Source organism: Eucalyptus grandis, chromosome 3, assembly GCF_016545825.1.
Source record: "Eucalyptus grandis isolate ANBG69807.140 chromosome 3, ASM1654582v1, whole genome shotgun sequence".
Lineage (NCBI taxonomy): Eukaryota > Viridiplantae > Streptophyta > Magnoliopsida > Myrtales > Myrtaceae > Eucalyptus > Eucalyptus grandis.
Window position 1 is genome coordinate 51,801,413 of NC_052614.1, and position 13,110 is coordinate 51,814,522.

The following is a 13,110-nucleotide window of genomic DNA, read 5'->3' on the forward strand; positions in this document are numbered from 1 at the left end:
ATTATGGAAAGGCGAAGCACATTGACATAAAGAATAACTTCATCAAATATATTATAGCGCAAAAAGAAGTGATCCTACAATATATTTCAACCAATAGAATGGTTACTGATCCATATACGAAAGCTGTTCCTAGAGATATATTTTTGACCCACGGGATGTCACTAGGATCATGCAGAATGTGATATATGTTATTTTAGAGGATAATTGGTTTAAGTATATGTTGATTGTCGCGATCTAAATTTCGAGTGCACCACCTAAAATTAGGTTAATGGATTGCTAAGCTTAGACTTAGCTCAGATTCTCCCAAGCCCATACCAATTCGCGACTTAGATTCAAATATCCAGCATGCAAAAGATTATTATCTAGGAGTCGCCACTAATTAATTTATGATAGGTCGATTAGATACCTAAGTAAAATAATGGGAGAATTATTTTACTTCTACGAACCAGAGATTTTGGGTACGAGGACTTGGTTATACTAGACTTTCCTAGTGCCCTTTCAGTACCTTTCTCTTTTTATTTCGAAAAAATGTTTTGCAAGCAGCTTGAATTAATTTTAATTTACTTCCCTAACACGTGAGGCGATCACGCGGGTGTGCAAACCACCAATTTAATACCCAAAAAAGCAATGAATAAATTGCAAAACTTACCTCATAATAATGAAAGCATCTGCAATGTTAGATCCTCCAAGAAATGCAGCTTGGGTAGGTTAGAATCGTTTCCATCCTAGCATCTTTGGGTGTCTCTAAGCTCTGAATTAAAGGGCTGAGTGGTTTTCTAACGGGAGTTGTTCGCCCATTGTGGGAAGGCATACCGCAGAAAATTTTCTTGGTCCTCCCCGGTTCTAGGTCTAGGTCCATTCACTGGAATCAGAGCCATGGTTTCATTTTTAAGGCTATCCATTCCATGCGCTTGGTAGGTGAATCCAGTGCTGAGAAGATCTCTTCTCATCATGTCTACCGAACCAGAAATTCTTGAAGCACCTGTTTCTCTTACTTCATCTCCTTCATCTTCAACCTCTCCAGAATTTCGTGTTTCCAATGCTTCTAAGATAGACTATCTCTATGAAGTCTCCCTTAGTGATGAAACCAAGATCTCTGAAACCCAACTTACTCTTGTGAACCCTTACTCCGCTTTTGCCAAACCACACACATCTTTCTCACCCATCCGCTCCATCCGCCAACTTATTCACCAAACCCCAAAGCAAGTAAAGGAGTACGTTCAGTCCTCCAAATTCGACTAGCATCCCATTCCTACCACTGAAAAAGAGTACTTCTTCACTCTTCAAATCCCTCAAGAGTTCCCCAGACAATGGGCTCAACAGGGATATACCCATGTCCACTATGGCGCTGTTCGTCTTGCTCTCACCTTTCATGGTCGTAAAGGTTTACCAAATGTGGCAAGAATAGCATTATTGGATACCAGGTTTTTACAATACCAGCATGCTTGCATCGGTACTGTCCAAACCACTTTGAATGCCGGGATAGTCTTTGTGACTTTGTATCCAAACTTCAACATCGCTCTTTCAGATCCTCAGCTACTCTCTTTTCTAAAAGTTCAAGTCCAAATTTCTCACCGGAGCCCCTCAAACTCGCTGAATCTGTTGCTACAACACTTCATTACCAGATGGTTTATCGAGTGCAGAACCATGCCCTTGATCTCAACCTCAATAATGGTAATGAAGATGCTCTGTTTATCTCCATGCAAAATGATCAAGCATCGTGCATCCATGTTCCTAGACAGATCCCAAAGGATACGTTGGCCAAGCTCCTTCCGGAGACTTGGATCACCAACTACGAAAAGCTACACCAGATAACAAGCCTTTCCACCACGGACTCGAGTTCGTTCGGAAAAAGATGGAACTGTTTCCATCAAATTTGGCAAGGAAAAGGAAGAAAGTCCCTCTATCTTCTAGACCCTCTTCATGATTGAACCATGCGTTCCTCAATCAATTTCTGAGCTAGATCCAAAAAAGCTTGTTTGACACTTTGATGGTGATGGACATCCTGTCCATTACTACAAAGACAATCATGGTCATTGTTTTTGGGATCCTTTTTACCAATGTTGCCATTGCATAAATTCCCCTAACGAGGTAGATCCTTTAGCAAGATCTCCACCTTGATGGAAAAAGTCGAAGAATGAGGTGTACCAAAGATACTTAAACGGAGATCCCTCCGTTGATACTCTTGGTGAGTGTGACAAATACCAGTACATGGTTTCTTATGCTCCACCTCCACCACCAAAGTTCAATACTACACCTGAAGTCCCACCAGATCCACCAAAATCACCTCCACCATCTCCTCCTCAGAAAAAGCAAGCCCTCTCCCCGTTTTATAAGCCAATCCAAAAATGGGCTAAGAAACATTCTTACCCACTTGAGGCTCCAACAGAAACACCTCCCACTTCTTCTATCGCCATGTTCCAAGAAACTGATTTTCCCCCTCTTGTCAGAGAAAGTTCAAAACTTTCGTTTCCTGCTCCAGAGGAATTCATTGATCCACAAAACGAATACCGTCATGTTCCGAAAATAGCAACTCCCACTGATGTAGATGAACACGGGAGACAAAGAAAGACTCCTGCTGCTGAAGCTGTTCTAAATTGGCAATCAGAGACTCTGTTGGCACAAAACAATGCCTTTAAGGCAATTGATTCCAAGATTGGAAACGTGCAACAAGATCTCCGAAGATATGATGAAAGCACCAAGAAGATACTTTCTGAGTTCCAGAAAAGGCTTCATGCCTTGGAATCAAGACAACATCTTGGGTATCATTATCTTGAAAGTCCAAAGCCAGAAATAGAAAAGCTCAAGAAGCAAATCCAACTTCTTGAAGAAGGAAGGTTTAGACCTTTTGATCCATTGGCACCTTCTGTTAGAACCGGGTATGTACCTCCACCACCACAGACCTCTATTTTTGGCACTATCCTAGAAGATCCCTACAGAAGAGAACCAGATATGGCAGAAATACGAAATCGCCTCAAGGCCCTGCAGAAGGATAAAGGGAAAGAAAAAATGACGCCTACAGAATCAAGTTCGCTTGTGATAAGAGAAAGGCCAAATCAGATGATGTTATCAAATCCATTGGAATCATTTCTAAAGGATTTGAGTACTCAGGAATGTAACCCCGTCATACAACAACCAGATTCTACCATTCCAGAAAAGCAGACTTTGTTCCCAGCGGAGCAAACTTCTCCTGATACTGAATCAGATTCAGTATCTCTTTCATCCTCTTCATCCTTCTCAATTCCTACAGTTGATTCCTTTCCTATTGTGCCAGTCACTTCATCAATATTTATGGCTGATCCTCTGGATGATGAAATGGAATCAAACTATTCTGACCCAGAATATGGTCAGACGAGCAATCCTGCTCGACCTACATCCATGGCATCCAAACAATTCTTCACCATTGATGATATTCCTTATCCCAAATGGCCAGAAAGACTTGAAGAATTTCATACTTGGTTACAAGGTTCACAGGAAGTCTCAAACTTTGGTGGCAATCATTTTCAGAACAGGACCAGATACATTTTCTGATGTCACCAAACTTCAGCCATGCCATCACCCTCTTATATCATGTTTTTGTGGGAAAACCCACTGATCTCATAGAGATAAAAAGGAGGGAATTTTTCGAAAGAAGATGCTGCTCCCTCCAGAAAAAGCATCTTGACAAGCATTATCGACTAATGCTTCAACTCTTTTATCAAGTCGGAGCAGATCCAAATCTGAAGCATGTTTTCCTTACTTCCATTCCTAAAGAACTATCTCAGATGGTTGAAAGATCGTTCTTCGGAAAACAAAGGAGAGTACAGGATATTCCCTTGGGAGAAATACAACAAGAAATCCATCTGTGCCTCGAAGAATTGTGTTTAAAGCGCCAGATGGTCCGTACCTACATCACGATGACAAGCGTCTTGAATCGCTTGTTCTCGCCGTAAGCTAAAAATCAAATGCTCCAAGCAAGACTCGTGATGGTACTTGTGGTAAGTATTCCCGAAAGAAGAATCATTACAAAAGCTTTGGATAAACAAATCCAAATAGGGCTCCAAGCATTTCCGAAAAAAGAAGAAATGGCGATACCTACGCAAAAGGAAAGATCGCACAGCCGCAAGAAATCAAACTGTTGCTACATCTCGCAACCGAAATGACATTTTGCCAAAAATTGTCCTCAAGCGAGAAAATGTCGAATCATCTAATTCATCACATTGAGAATGAAACATGCATTTCTCTTGAAAATGATGATATTGAATCCTTATTCTCTGCTGATGAAGAACCATCTGAACAAACTCTTTGTGCCATTCCCTTGTACCAAACTTCTAGTGAGAATGAGTCAGACTCAGAGTCTGAAGACATTTTTCACATTTCACCCACATCTCCAGAACCAAACCTTGACATTTTCTCAAGTCAAACTCACTGTCCTCATTTCCCAGTGAAATTTCTCACTTCAAAGTTTGCCAAACCAATCACTATTATTGCTCTCATTGATACTGGAGCAAGTTGCTCCATCTTAGATACTAAAATCCTACCTGAAGAATATTGGACTCCCTATATTCGATATTTCAATTCCGCCTCTGGAGATACTTTCTCCACAAATGTCAGAACCACTCCTGTGACTGTCCAGTTCTTCCCTTAGTGTTCGATAACAGCAAAAATCTTTGGATCAAACCTCCCCAATAAAGATCTGATAATTTGGTGGGATATTATGACTCAAATTTCCCAACTCTGCATCATCCCTGGAAAAGGTCTTAAGCATAAAGACCAATTCTCTGAGTTTGTTAATATTCGTAGACTCTTTTCCATTCGATGAGTCTGTTAGATCCAATCATGCAAAAATTGTTAGAATCTTGTTCGGAATCCCATTTGGAATTTGCCCAGAAATGTTCCCATCCCTTATGGAAAAATCCGGAATTCTTTGTTCGCCTTCTTTTCAAGAAGAATGAAGATATAAATCCGACCAAGGCAAGTCATGTGGGAATGAAGCCGGAACATCTGGCTTTAGCTCAAAGGGAATGCTCAGAACTCTTGCAACAAGGCCTTATTGAAATCTCCAATTCTCAATGGGTTTGTGAAGCCTTTTATGTCAATAAACGTGCCGAGCAAAACAGGGGAAAAATGAGACTGGTAATTAACTATCAGCCTCTCAATCTTTTTCTCCAAGATGACAAATTCCCTCTACCATCCAGAGACTCTCTCTTTGCTGGCCTGACTAAGGCCCATATCTATTCCAAATTCGACCTCAAAGCCGGATTTTGGCAATTGGGCATCCACCTTGAAGACAGATCCAAAACAGGATTCTGTATCCCGAACCAACACTTCCAGTGGAAAGTTCCCCCTTTTGGCCTAAAGGTAGCACCATCCCTTTTTCAAAAGGCCATGTGTCGTATATTCTAACAGATCTTATCAAGTGCAGCCGTATACATTGACGACATTCTACTCTACAGTCCTGATGAGCAGTCACACTGTCAACTCCTTGAGCAATTTGCAGAAATTGTGAAGAAACATGGTATCATGCTTTCTCAAAGAAAGATGAATATCGTCCAGACAGAAATCGAATTTCTTGGTATGCACCTTAACAAAGGTACGTACTACCTAGGGCCATATATTGCTCAAGAATTGTTAAAGTTTCCTGAAGATAACTTCACAACAAAACAAGTCCAGCAATTTCTCGGGATAATTAATTATCTCAGGGATTTTGTCCCAAATATTGCAAAGCTCCTGATTCCTTTGCAATCCATGCTAAAGAAGAATCCCCCACCTTGGGGAAAAATCCACACTAAAGCAAAGCCGGCGAGCTTAAGGAGATTATGCAGAATCTCCCACCATTGCAAATACCATCAATAGGAAGAAGAATTCTTCAAACTGACGCTAGTGATGAATACTAGGCAGCCATCCTATTTGAAGAAATTGATGGTAAGAGACACCTCTGTGCTCATGAAAGTGGAAAGTTTTCTCAAGCTGAAATGCATTACCACTCCACTTTTAAAGAAATCTTGGCAGTAAAAAATGGAATAAAAAATTTTGAGTTTCATCTCATCGGCCATCACTTCTTGGTAGAATTGACATGACATCTTTTCCTCAGATGACCAAGTTTAAACAGAAGCAAATTCCAAATTCTCAACTGCTTCGATGGGCTGAATGGTTTTCGAAATACTCTTTTGAAACCAAACACATTCCTGGCAAAAAGAATGTACTTGCTGACTTTTTGTCAAGACCCAAAGCACCAGCCGAAATCAACATGTACATCAAACGACCTACCTTCCATATGCTCAATTATGGTGTAAAATACAAGATTGAGAAGATCAAAGACTTGTCAAGCTGGAAATATCCCCAGGAGATTGTTCAACACATCTAGAATGACAATCTTGCTGAAAATCTGGAAAATCTTATGTGGCAATGCCACACAGATCTGTTCAGATTCAATGGAGGTTCGATTTTCTATCATTTTGGGTTAAATTTGAATTATCCTTTCATTCATCCTCTCATCTAGAAGGAAGATGATTTCCCTAACTAGCTCAAGACGCTGTTATGGTACTTAACCAATAAGTACGTAATAGCTATTGAAATTCTAACCAAAAGATTCATTGCAAACCTCACCAGGATATTCTTACTCGGAAGAAATGTGGAAAAAGAAAGCGATAAAAATCTCTTAAACTTTCTTAATTGGTTCTATCATCCTACATGTTGGAAACAAGACTTGGAAAAAGAACTGAGAACCATGACACCGAATCCTGAAGTCCACACCATCCTGCTTTTCCGACGTCCGTGGCACTTTTTTCACAAATAATGGCATCATCATTGATAATCCACAGGAAATAGGAACCACATCTTACAAACCCCATCTGAATAGCAGAGAAGCCCGGATTCACAAATCTTATCCCAGATCTGTTAGGTTCTGCGAAAACGAGTACTGAGAACTCCAGAGAATCTTGTGTCAAGAAAACAAAACCATTCATGAAAATGTTTGGAATAATGTACCCACTACAGGGGATCATTATGACATAGTACCAGAAGCTAAGGAAGTACTCGAGCAATACAGACAAGCTGCATCGTCCCAAGAGCATGAAATGACAGGAACAGATGATATTGTCCAATCCACATAGGACCCCTATGCACGCTTTAGAGGTCCTTTATCCCAGGATCCCTACGACCAAGGACCTTCGTCCTTATTCCAAAACATGGACACATCCTTTTATGCACAGCCATCCAATTGGCCTCAGCCAAGCATTCCTGCCGACACTCAAGAAGATGACAACACAAACTGGGCTGAAGAAGAAGCATCCCATTGGGCTCATGAAGAAGCATCCTCATCACGAAGACTGAGCCAAATCCTTTCACCTGAAGACCTTGAAGCCCTTGAACAGAAATACGAGGCACAACTCCTAGAAGACAGCTCGATGATTCGATGCCAGCTACAATGCTCGTGACGGACGAGATCGTTGAGTCCGTACGGTTTCCGTAGCAGTTACCGTTCACTTTTACCGTAGCACTAGGCTAGGGAAGGTACTGCCACGCACATTCTTACGCTCATAGTGTGCGAATAATTCCCTCCCGGAAGTTTCCGGCGCCTCTGTTTGTATCCGGACCCATGAGCTTGGTCCCTGTTTGTGCCTTTGTGACCTCTTATCGTCTATATAAGGCGAGAATGGTGTAATGTGTTCGGCAGAGTCCCCGGAAGTAAAGTGTGAGCTTTGAGAATTCTCTTATGGCTTTCTAAATCTCTCTTATTCTCCAGCCCGGTAGGATCCTCCAAGAAATGCAGCTTGGGTAGGTTAGAATTGTTTCCATCCTGGCATCTTTGGGTGTCTCTAGGCTCTGAACTAAAGGGCTGAGTGGTTTTCTGCTAAAAGGCTGTCCCTGAAGGGCTTGAACGGGAGTTGTTCGCCCATTGTGGGAAGTCATAATAGTCCTAGATATGATTTCTAATTAACATGCAATCACTCAATTTTTTTTTTTGGTAAAAAGCAATCACTCAATTTTTTTTTTTGGTAAGACAATCACTCACTCAATTTTTGTTTTCACTTATTTAATAAAAATCTAATCTATGCAATGCATGTCACTAATCTAACATGAAATTATATGACATGGCAACATGACATGAATAAGCATGCGGCCTATCCTGAAGCATGAGATGAATTTATTCTAAAAAATGATTTTTTGTACTTTCCATGAGATTTGAAATTAAAGAAATGCAACAATTAAATACGCAATCTAAATTAACTAAATGACCTAGTTCTAATGATGAGTAATTTTTAATTAAATGAATCTAACAACAATCACTAGATGACAGGCATTTCATGAACCTAATTCTACATTACATGCGCATGATTTTTTTATTTTTTATGAAAATTTGTAATTAAAAATCACTAAAAATCTAACTAAAGTGAAAACTAAAGTAAAAATGCTATTTATTCTAAAGGCCTTCTAAACATGTCATGCAATCAATTCTAATCTACATGGAATGCAAATGCAATTTTTTTTGTATTTTCGGGATAAACAAAATAATTAAAAGATAAACATCAAATCATCCATGGTCATCGAAAATGTTATCCGCCATTTGAATTGAAATTCAAACTTGATTATTTTGCTAATAAAATCAATAAATTGATCTTAAGTTTTAAATATTAAGATATCAATTTTACTCTTGCGTGAATAATTATTTCATTTAAAGCCTTATAGATGGGATAAAAATTCGTGCGGTTGCGAATGGATGCTGGGATTTCAACCATGCATCAAGAAACATTTCAAATGAGGTAACGGAATTTTTGAAAAACAAAATAGATAAGATTTTCACTTAATTCGAATATTGATTTTCGAATTCCAATTCTCGAATGCTACTCGCGATGTAACGTGCACGAGACCTGCGAAACAAAAATTTGTAAGCTCGGCAAGGGACTCGTTGGTGGACGGCGAATCTCGGTCTCCCACTGTTGGTTCTGTGGAATTTGGTGACGCAAGGAAATCCACTAGCCTTCTGACAATCCCACTGATTATCAAACTTTGACCTTCTAAAACCCACACTTAAATTTTCAACCTCCAAGGAAAAACTAGTGTGCTTTGTGCAAGGCGTGGCTGCTTCGTCGTTGATGCCGGGCTAAAATTCGCTAATAAGAAATTCACCATAAGTCCTGCAAGAGAAAATTCGCGCGCGAAGAAATTGTCCAGATTCGCCAATGGGCTCGCTGGACTCAACAACAAGAGCTGCTTCAGTATGGGTGCCAGGGAGACCGTCGCGTGCCTTCAAGAGCGACTCAAGGGCAGCTAGTGCAATGCTACAGTGTGGACTCGGCCAGGCTGGTGTCACGGGAGCAGCTGACGTGGTGGTGGTGAAGATCAGGACTGCGGCTCGTTCACTCGGTCCAATACGGGAAGCGCTGTAGCTAGCTGGAGCACAGCGTCGCGGTGGGAGGAGTCGTGAAGCCGAGACCGCGAAGAAAGTACCTCACTCTAGCCTCTATTTTCTCTCTGGATTCTTGTGTGCTCGGTGTGGACCAAGGAAGAGAGAGAAAGCACCCCCCCCATTGGACGAAGCAAAGATTCCTCCTTTGTCTTCTTCTCCCTTGCTTATGGACGCTTGTTACTCTTCCTTTTTGACTGCAAGATGTCGACCAAAAGACCACGAAGATCTGCTGGAGCAATTATTGAACACTTGGACTCCTTGATGATCGCCATGGAATTGATAGCCCTGGCCACACGAGGAGCAGCGACGATGACGTGGGCTCAACAGGAAGGAAGCAACGAGCCGACGTAGATCTCGTAGCCTTCTGGAGATATCACGGCAAGGCCACCTTGTTGTTAGGAGGTAGGCACGGCAATGGATTACCTTCTCGTGACGGCGAACAGCGACAGCCGATGAAGCTCAGCGGCAAGGTCAGCAAGGTTGCAACCACGAGAGGTTCGACATGTGATGATTGGCTGAACGCTCCTCACCCTCTCTTATGTTTGCTGTAGCCATGTCTTCTCAATTGTGTGGGCGTATGTATCAATCGGTGTGGCCCTCCCCAAAACCCTACGCGTTTTAACTTATTTATAGCCCACAAATTAGGGTTTTTAATTTTCCAAAACCATATACACGAATATTTCTTTTCCAAACGCAATATTTGCTTTTGAATCGAAATTTCACAAAAATAAATTTGTAAAATCTCCCCAAGGATACAGGCTTGAGTTGATTTGCTCGCTTTGTGGGCTTAGTCCGATTTGCCAAGTTAAAGCTTAGAACCACTAATTTGGACCAATCCGCTACCGATCCAATAAATAAATGCAAAAAAATGTAAATTAAAAATAAATGTACCTAAATCTACATGCTATGTAATTAATATTCTTTTTTTCAAGGATAAAATTAACTCCTAATTTTCTATGCAATAAATATATAACCAAATCGCCAAAATTTAGGTGTATATGTATCGCACTTATTTATTTATTAGTGACTCGATATTTTATTAATAAATACAAATCCATTATGAGACTAGCACATACACACATATATTATTGAAAAGTATGTCAGCAGGGAATGATTGGCTTATTCACACGAGCAATCACCTCAAGTGCTATAGGTAACACGTTGAGATGAGACATTATGTACAAATAAATATTGTAGAGCAAGTTTAGTACATAAAATAATATGTCGCCTTGATTGGAGTCAAGATGAGGTATGTAATTTGTTTGTAATAAGATCGAACATGATAGTCCCACAATCATGTATATCTGAAAGATGCCAGATGCAAGTACTTAATTGGGCGCTATAGAAAACGAGCTGATATAGTACTCGAGCTAAACATGAGCACGTGATAAGTACATGACTATGTTTATGCTAAGATCCGTATAGTTGATATATTTAATAAATGACGTACACTCTTATAGAAAGATAAATCCACTATAGTATGTAATTCATACTACATGTGTATTGTTCGACCGATAAGAGAAGGTGAGTAAAATTATCCCTATTTACTCATCGTGTGAGACCTTGAGGTAATTTATAATTTACCTCATTTTGTGCCCTATGTTACTTCTGACTGTGTTCTCGAAGTGAAACATCACAATTTTTATTTGGTATCTATTTCTCTATCTTCTTTTTTTTTCTTTTGTTCTCTCCATGACTCTTACCTTATCCAAACACTTCACGATTTTCTCTCTCTTTCTCTCTCACAACTCCCCCTTCTCCTTGCTTGCTTGCTTGCAGCATGCCATCGCTTGTTCAAGCCTCATAACCCTCCTTGTTCTTGACTCACCCCGACTTAAACTATTGTTAAGCGATTAGTTACATATTTTTAATTTTAGGTTATTAGAAATTGGAGTAATATTATAATAGATGAATGAAGAATAAAGTTTTATAATTTATATTTTATGTTCTATGATTTAAATTTGTTTATTATTTATAATTGTGCGACTACATATTCATTTTATGAATGGTTACTTTTGGTGGATAAGGGATTTCTATTGTTCATATTGTACTTTGAACCATCTTTTTGCTCATAATATTTTGCTGTAAAAAATGAAAACAACAAAAGGAACAAAAGATAAATAGGTTTTTGGGTAAACCTTGAAATCATATTGAAACGGCATGGTATGTTATAGGATTGGTTCTTGGGCAAACGGTACAAGTTTCAAAAACTGGGAAAGGATTTAAACAAGATAGTTCTAAATCTCAAATCTATCTATCCTAAACCAATCATCCCTAATAAGTTGAACAAATGGATATTTGATATATCTCTTGGATCTCAATTGATAACCTACAAAGAAGATCCGATGATGTAGAATTTTTTTCGAAGTGACACACATCTCAACCATCCAATTCTTTATGTTCGATGTACCACGATCCGTGATCTTCGTTGTAGATTGACAATCTTCGATTTACTGTTGGAATTCATAGTTTCTGACGTATAGGCAAAATCTTGATTTATGAGGAAAAAAATCGAGAATACATCAATGATTCTAGATGGGCCCGGTGGCTTTAGGTGGGCCCACCTAGCCTTTTCTTCAGAAGCAAAATCTTCACAGAAGACTTTAAACTCCGGACCTAGTCGATAGAAGAAATTAAATACTACCTTAGCTCAGGGCCCGTTTGGTGGAAACTTCAGATTAGGTGGTGAAAATTTACATATTGAATTTCAATTGTCGAAAATCTTATATGCTCAAAAAAGAAAATAAAAGTTATTTGATGATAGATGAAAATTAATGGCCAATATGAACAATCTCTTAACCAAACATAAATAAAATGATCGGTAAATTTATCAATATCTTTGGCCAGCTTCTGATTACCACCTATTATTTGTTCATCGAACGGATTAGGGAACCATTCCTACTCATCAGACTAATAGGATTTTTAGCTTTATCGAATCATTTAAGTTCATCCAAACAAGTCTGACCTCATTAAGTGCCAATTTTTAGATTTCAGCAATAAATTGAACTATCAAGCAAGCTCTTACACCTATCTCAGTTCATTAATTCTCTAGCAGTGCTATGATATGATTAATCGAGTGAAGGTCAGGCCAAAAGGTTGTGATGACGATTTATTAGCAGACGGAGGTGACGAGCTGGAAGAGACATCCATGGAGGAGAATCGCAAGGTTCGTTACCTCTCTCATGTTCTTTTACCAGTTGTAAACAAGAAGAATCAACTTCACAAATGAGTCGTGATTACGAATCATTAGCAGATGAAGGCGACGAGCTGGAGGAGCCGTCCAGGGGTCAGGCCACGCCGGCACAAGTGCTTTGGCGACACACGACCCATATGCTGTGGGCAGCTATACAGCGTGTCGATTCATCCGTCCACAGGCTGGCATGACTTGCAGCCGTGATGGACAGTGATCGCTGCTTGGCAAAACCCACATATCGGCTTGACACAGCACATGCTGCGCTCGACGGTACTCGAGGAACCACACAGGGCAACATATTGTGCGAGCCACTGACTTCTGTGTTGCCCCCCCTCATGTCCACGGGTCCAGCCAAACAGCCAACTAAGGCAAGACTAAGCAGCGTAACGAGTTGGTTTCAGTATGGCACGGCTAATTTGTGACCCCTGTAAACAGGATATCTCGTCGCAGGGTGGTCCCTGCGCCTGCTTATTCGAAGGAGTTATTACACCCCATGCACACACATGCATACATCGAGATCAAGGCC